At 39.6% G+C, this 7,979-nt stretch overlaps 1 non-coding gene across 1 annotated transcript; it reads right to left on the minus strand.

The window, feature by feature from the left end:
• Positions 1-6,703: 6,703 nt before the first annotated feature.
• On the minus strand, positions 6,704-6,811 carry LOC130965055 (small nucleolar RNA R71). Its single transcript, XR_009081112.1, has one exon. It is a non-coding gene; the product is annotated as a small nucleolar RNA R71 (small nucleolar RNA).
• Positions 6,812-7,979: the final 1,168 nt, after the last annotated feature.

Here is a 7,979-nt window from a genome sequence, read left to right on the forward strand (position 1 = left end):
CCAGAAACTCCACTTCGAGTGCAGGGAGGTCAGAATCCAACAGCATCTGCAGTCCTTTTCAGCCTCTGGATCAGATTTTTGCTCAGGTCCCTCAATTTCAGCCAGAAAATACCTGAAATCATAGAAAAACACACAAACTCATAGTAAATCCCAGAAAAGTGAATTTTAAATAAAAACTAATAAAAACATACTAAAAACTAACTAAAATGTACCAAAAATATACTAAAAATAGTGCTAAAAAGCGTATAAATTATCCGCTCATCACAACACCAAACTTAAATTGTTGCTTGTTCCCAAGCAACTGAAAATCAAAATAGAATAAAAAGAAGAGAATATACTATAGACTCCAAAATATCAAAGAAACTTAGCTCCAATTAGATGAGCGGGACTAGTAGCTTTTTGCTTCTGAACAGTTTTGGCATCTCACTTTATCCTTTGAAGTTTAGAATGATTGGAATCTATAGGAACTCAGAACTCAGATAGTGTTATTGATTCTCCTAGTTAAGTATGATGATTCTTGAACAAAGCTACTTTATGAGTCTTGGCTGTGGCCCAAAGCACTCTGTCTTCCAGTATTACCACCAGATACAAATATGCCACAGACACATAATTGGGTGAACCTTTTCAGATCGTGACTCAGCTTTGCTAAAGTCCCCAATTAGAGGTGTCCAGGGTTCTTAAACACACTCTTTTTGCCTTGGATCACAACTTTATTAATTTTTTTTGATTCACTGCTTTTTCTTGCTTCAAGAATCAATTTGATGATTTTTCAGATCCTTAATAACATTTCTCCTTTTCTATCATTCTTTCAAGAGCCAACAATTTTAACATTCTTAAAACAACAAATTCAAAAGACATATGCACTGTTCAAGCATTCATTCAGAAAATAAAAAGTACTGTCACCACATCAAACTAATTCAACTAGTTTCAAAGATGAATTCGAAATCCTGTACTTCTTGTTCTTTTGTGATTAGAGCATTTTTCATTTAAGAGAGGTGATGGATTAATAGGACATTCATAGCTTTGAGACATGAACCTTAAATTTTATTAATCATGAATTAAGAACAAGACTCAAAAATAGATATAAGATAAGACTAATAGTAATAGAAAACAAAAATTTAAATAGACTCCTAAGGATAGAGGTTATCACAGAGTTAGGACTCAACAACCTTGATTTTGAGAAGTGGATGCTCCCTCAACTTGAGGGGAGAGCTTTTGGCGTTTTAACTCTTGAAGTTCACGCCCCTGCTTCTCTTGTTCCTTCAGCAATTTGTAGAGCATGCAGTTCTGATTCTGCTGTTCTTCCTTAAGTTGTTCCATAGTTTCTTGCATCTTGGTGATAGATGCTTCTAGGTTGGCCTAGTAGTCAATTTCAGGAAATTCAGGGAGGAACTCCTGCGCCCTCTTTTTGATGGAGTTGTCTTGCATTTGTCCTTCCATTGACTTCTTGGTGATTGGATGTTCAATTGGGATGAATTCATCTACTCCCATCTTCACCCCAGCCTTTTTACAGAGCAAGGAGATCAAGCTTGGGTAAGCCAGTTTGGCTTCAGTGGAATTCTTGTTTGCAATTGTGTAGATCTCACAAGCAATCAGATGATGAACCTCCACTTCTCTTCCAAGCATAATGCAATGAATCATCACTGCTCTCTTGATAGTGACCTCAAAACGGTTGCTAGTGGGCAATATGGAACGCCCAATAAAGTCTAGCCAGCCTCTTGCAATTGGTTTGAGGTCTCCCCTCTTGAGTTGGTTTGGGACACCTTTTGAATTGGTTATCCACTTAGTTTCAGGGAGGCAAATGTCCTCTAGAACTTGATCCAACCCCTTATCTGCTCTCACCATTCTCCTATTAAAGGATTCAGGATCATCTTACAGTTGAGGCAATTTGAAGACCTCTCTTATTTTGTCCAGATGGAAGTAGATAACTTTCCCTCTGACCATGGTTCTGTAAGTATGGAAAGCAGTTCCAGTCATTCTCTGCTTATCTGTCAGCCACAGATTTGAGTAGAATTCCTGAACCATATTTCTTCCAACCTTTATCTCAGGATTGGTTAGAACTTCCCATCCTCTGTTTCGAATTTGCTCTTGGATCCCCGGATATTCATCTTCTTTTAGATCGAATTTGACTTCCGGGATCACTGACCTCAGACCCATTATTTTGTGATAATGGTCTTCATGTTCTTTGGTTAAGAACTTCTCTTGATTCCAAAGACTCTTTGGATTATTCTCTTTCTTGCCTCTTGAGTTGGTTTGTTTTCCTTTAGGAGCCATGATCTTGATGAATCTTAGCTTAGTGATCACGGAAAAGCACACTAAACTTAGAGGTTTGCTTGTCCTCAAGCAAAAGAAAGGAAAGAGGGGAGAGAGGAGGAGAGCAAATTCGAATGGTGGGGAGAAAGGGATGGCCGAACGTATATTTATAAGGGAGGGGGAGAGATTTCGAAAATTTTGAAGGGGATATGAGAAGATATGGAAAGAATTTGAAGAATATTTGAGTATTTGAAGAAGATTTGGGAAGGATTTGAGAGAGATTTAAAGAATGATTTTAATTTTTGAAAATTTGAAGGTGAATGATGAAAGTTTGAAATGTGTTTATGTAGAAAATCATGGATCAAAACAAGAAAGTTTGAAAAAATTTTGATTAGAAAGCAAAATCTCTGTCCCCCACCTTTCTGGCGTTAAACGCCCAGAATGGTATCCATTCTGGCGTTTAACGCCCAAATGCTGGCCATTGTGGGCGTTTAATGCCAGCCAGGGTAAACGCCAGAATTCCCTTCATCACTGGGCGTTTTGCTAAATGCCCAGGATGCTGCACACTTGACGTTAAACACCCAGAATGGTGCCCATTCTGGCGTTTAACGCCCAAAATGGCACCTTTACTGGCGTTAAACGCCCATAATGGTGCCCATTCTGGCGTTTAACGCCCAAAGTACCCCTTACTAGCGTTTTTTCGCCAGCAAGCTCCTTTTCTCTGCTTTTTGCACTGAATCCTTCTGTAACTCTGTGAATTCCTTCAATTTTGATATTTGCCCTTTGAGAATATGTATTGATGAGCGGATAATTTGTACGCTTTTTGGCATTGTTTTTAGTATATTTTTAGTAGTTTTAGTTGAGTTCTTAGTATATTTTTATTAGTTTTTAGTTAAAATTCACTTTTCTGGACTTTACTATGAGTTTGTGTGTTTTTCTGTGATTTCAGGTATTTTCTGGCTGAAATTGAGGGACCTGAGCAAAAATCTGATTCAGAGACTGAAAAGGACTGCAGATGCTGTTGGATTCTGACCTCCCTGCACTCGAAGTGGATTTTCTGGAGCTACAGAATCCCAATTGGCGCGCTCTCAACGGCGTTGGAAAGTAGACATCCTGGGCTTTCCAGCAATATATGATAGTCCATACTTTGCCCAAGATTTGATGGCCCAAATCGGCGTTTAAAGTCACCTTCAGATTTCCCAGCGTTAAACGCCGGAACTGGCACCTAAATGGGAGTTAAACGCCCAAACTGGCATAAAAACTGGCGTTTAACTCCAAGAAGAGTCTCTACACGAAAATGCATCATTGCTCAGCCCAAGCACACACCAAGTGGGCCCGGAAGTGGATTTTTATGTCATTTACTCATCTTTGTAAACCTTAGGCTACTAGTTTTCTATAAGTAGGACCTTTTGCTTTTGTATTTTCATCTTGGTTCTTCTGGTTCCCTCTCTGGGGCCGAAACCAATGATCACTCTTGTTCTTATGTATTTTCAACGGTGGAGTTTCTACACACCATAGATTAAGGTGTGGAGCTCTGCTGTACCTCGAGTATTAATGCAATTACTATTGTTCTTCTATTCAATTCCGCTTGTTCTTTGTCCAAGATATCACTTGTTCTTCAACTTGATGAATGTGATGATCCGTGACACTCATCATCATTCTCACCTATGAACGTGTGACTAACAACCACCTCCGTTCTACCTTAGATTGAGTGAATATCTCTTGGATTCCTGATACACGATGCATGGTTGATCGCCTGACAACCGAGTGCTCGCCTGACAAACGAGCCAGCCATTCCGTGAGATCAGAGTCTTCGTGGTATAGGCAAGAACTGATGGCGGCATTCAAGAGAATCCGGAAGGTCTAACCTTGTCTGTGGTATTCTGAGTAGGATTCAATGATTGAATGACTGTGACGTGCTTCAAACTCCTAGCAGGCGGGGCGTTAGTGACAGACGCAAAAGAATCACTGGATTCTATTCCGGCCTGACCGAGAACCGACAGATGGATAGCCGTGCCGTGACAGGGTGCGTTGAACATTTCCACTGAGAGGATGGGAGGTAGCCACTGACAACGGTGAAACCCTTGCATAAGCTTGCCATGGAAAGGAGTAAGAAGGATTGGATGAAGACAGTAGGAAAGCAGAGAGACGGAAGGGAAGGCATCTTCATACGCTTATCTGAAGCTCTCACCAATGATATACATAAGTATCTCTATCTTTATCTTTATGTTTCATTCATCATCTATACCCATTTGAGTCTGCCTGACTAAGATTTACAAGGTGACCATAGCTTGCTTCATACCAACAATCTCCGTGGGATCGACCCTTACTCGCGTAAGGTTTATTACTTGGATGACCCAGTGCACTTGCTGGTTAGTTGTGCGGAATTGTGATAGAGAGTTGAGATTGCAATGAGCGTACCATGTTGATGGCGCCATTGATGATCACAATTTCGTGCACCAAGTTTTTGGCGCCGTTGCCGGGGATTGTTTTGTGTATGGACAACTGACGATTCATCTTGTTGCTTAGATTAGGTATTTTTCTTCAGAGTTCTTAAGAATGAGTTCTAGTGTTTCATGATGATCTGTTGAAATCTGGCTGGCTGAGAAGCCATGTCTAATCTTATTGGACCGAGGTTTCAACTTATCATCACAAGAGCTTGTGATCTCTATCAATCTTGCTATTGGAGCAATGATCTGCTAAGGCTTGGCTGGCCATTGGCCATGTCTAGTGTTTTGGACCGAAGCTTTCTTTGAAAGCTTGGCTGGCTGTGAAGCCATGTCTAATTCCTGGACCGGAGTCTTAGACTAGCATTGCAATGATCCCTGGAATCCAAACTGAGAATTCTGAAACCTTTATTTTCTATTTTCATATAATTTTCGAAAAATCCTAAAAAATTTCAAAACCATAAAAACCAAAAATATTTTATGTTTCTTGTTTGAGTTTAGTGTCTAATTTTAAGTTTGGTGTCTAGCATGCATTGTTTATTTGATCTTGGTTCTATTTTCAAGTCAATAGTACAGGGAATTGAAGATTCAGAACATGCAGCAGAGGAATTACACAGAAAAAGCTGGGCGTTCAAAACGCCCAGTGAAGAAGGACAGACTGGCGTTTAAACGCCAGCCAGGGTACCTGGTTGGGCGTTTAACGCCCAAAAAGGTAGTGCATTGGGCGTTAAACGCCAGAATGTGCACCATTCTGGGCGTTTAACGCCAGGATGGCACAAGGGGGAGGATTCTGTTTTCAAATCAATTTTTTTCAAGTTTCAAAGTTTTTCAAAATCAAATCTTTTTCAAATCAAATCTTTTCAATCAAATTGTTTTCAAAATCAATTTCTTTCCTTTTTCAAAGATACTTGCTAACAATTAATGATTTGATTGAACATTTCAAGTTTGTTGCCTTTTCTGTTGAGAAAGGTTTAAATGTTTGAATCATATCTTTTCTTGTTAGGCAAGTCATCAATTTTTAAAAAATCAAATCTTTTTTTTTAAATTATTTTCAAATCATATCTTTTTAAAACTATAACTTTTTAATCATATCTTTTTTTTCTTTAACACATCTTTTTCAAAACAGTTTTCAGTCATATCTTTTTGATTTCTAATTTCAAAATCTTTTTCAAAAATCACTTGATTCCTTTTCCACTTTTAGTTTTCGAAAATTATCAATCAATTTTTCAAAAATGTTTTTTAAAATCTTTTTAATTAACTTTCGAAAATTCTCTTCCCCTCTTCTCACATCCTTCTATTTATGGAGTACCACTCCTTCTCAATGCACAATTCGAACTCTATCTGATTAAGTTTGAATTCTTCTACCTCTTTCCTCTATTTTTCTGTTCTTCTGACACCTCAAGGAATCTCTATACTGCGACATAGAGGATTCCATATTTTCTTGTTCTCTTCTCTTTCATATGAGCAGGAGCAAAGACAAAGGCATTCTTGTTGAAGCTGACCCTGAACCTGAAAGGACCTTGAAGCGAAAGCTAAGAGAAGCTAAGGCACAACTCTCTGTAGAGGACCTAACAGAAATCTTCAAGGAAGAAGAACCCATGGCAGCCGAAAACAACAACAATGCCAACAATGCAAGGAAGGTGCTGGGTGACTTTACTGCACCTACTCCCGACATCTATGGGAGAAGCATCTCTATCCCTGCCATTGGAGCAAACAACTTTGAGCTTAAGCCTCAATTAGTTTCTCTAATGCAACAGAATTGCAAGTTCCATGGACTTCCATTGGAAGATCCTCATCAGTTCTTAGCTGAATTCTTGCAAATCTGTGATACTGTCAAGACTAATGGGGTTGACCCTGAGGTCTACAGACTTATGCTAATCCCTTTTGCTATAAGAGACAGAGCTAGAACATGGTTGGACTCACAACCTAAAGAAAGCCTGGACTCATGGGAAAAGCTAGTCAATGCCTTCTTGGCAAAGTTCTTTCCACCTCAAAAATTGAGTAAGCTTAGAGTGGAAGTCCAAACCTTCAGACAGAAGGATGGAGAATCCCTCTATGAAGCTTGGGAAAGATACAAACAATTGATCAGAAAGTGTCCCTCTGATATGCTTTCTGAATGGAGCATCATAGGTATTTTCTATGATGGTCTCTCTGAACTATCCAAGATGTCTTTGGATAGCTCTGCTGGAGGATCTCTTCATCTGAAGAAGACGCCTGCAGAAGCTCAAGAGCTGATTGAAATGGTTGCAAATAACCAATTCATGTACACTTCTGAAAGGAATCCTGTGAACAATGGGACTAATCAAAAGAAAGGAGTTCTTGAAATTGATACTCTGAATGCCATATTAGCTCAAAATAAAATATTGACTCAACAAGTCAATTTGATTTCTCAAAGTCTGTCTGGAATGCAAAATGCACCTGGCAGTACTAAGGATGCTTCATCTGAAGAAGAAGCTTATGATCCTGAGAACCCTTCAATGGAAGAGGTGAATTACCTAGGAGAACCCTATGGAAACACCTATAATTCTTCATGGAGAAATCATCCAAATTTCTCATGGAAGAATCAAGAGAGACCTCAACAAGGTTTCAACAACAATAATGGTGGAAGAAACAGGTTTAGCAATAGCAAGCCTTTTCCATCATCTTCTCAGCAACAGACAGAGAATTCTAAGCAGAACCCCTCTGACTTAGCAACCATGGTCTCTGATCTAATCAAGACCACTCAAAGTTTCATGACTGAAACAAGGTCCTCCATTAGGAATTTGGAGGCACAATTGGGGCAGCTGAGCAAGAAAGTTACTGAACTCCCTCCAAGTACTCTTCCAAGCAACACAGAAGGAAATCCAAAAGGAGAGTGCAAGGCCATCAACACGGCCGAATTTGGAGAGGAAGGAGAGGAAGTGAACGCCACTGAGGAAGACCTCAATGGGCGTGCACTGACCTCCACTGAGTTCCCCAATGAGGAACCATGGGAATCTGAGGCTCAAAATGAGACATAGAGATTCCATGGGACTTACTTCTGCCATTCATGAGCTCTGATGAGTATTCTTCCTCTGAGAGGATGAGTATGTCACTGAAGAGCAAGTTGCCAAATACCTTGGAGCAATCATGAAGCTAAATGACAAGTTATTTGAAATGAGACTTGGGAGGATGAACCCCTTTGCTCACCAAAGAACTGGATGACTTGTCTAGGCAGAAATTACCTCAAAGAGACAAGATCCTGGGAAATTTTCAATACCTTGTACCATAGGCACCATGACCTTCAACAAGGCTCTGTGA

The sequence above is a fragment of the Arachis stenosperma genome, chromosome 2 (assembly GCF_014773155.1).
Source record: "Arachis stenosperma cultivar V10309 chromosome 2, arast.V10309.gnm1.PFL2, whole genome shotgun sequence".
Classification (NCBI taxonomy): Eukaryota; Viridiplantae; Streptophyta; class Magnoliopsida; order Fabales; family Fabaceae; genus Arachis; species Arachis stenosperma.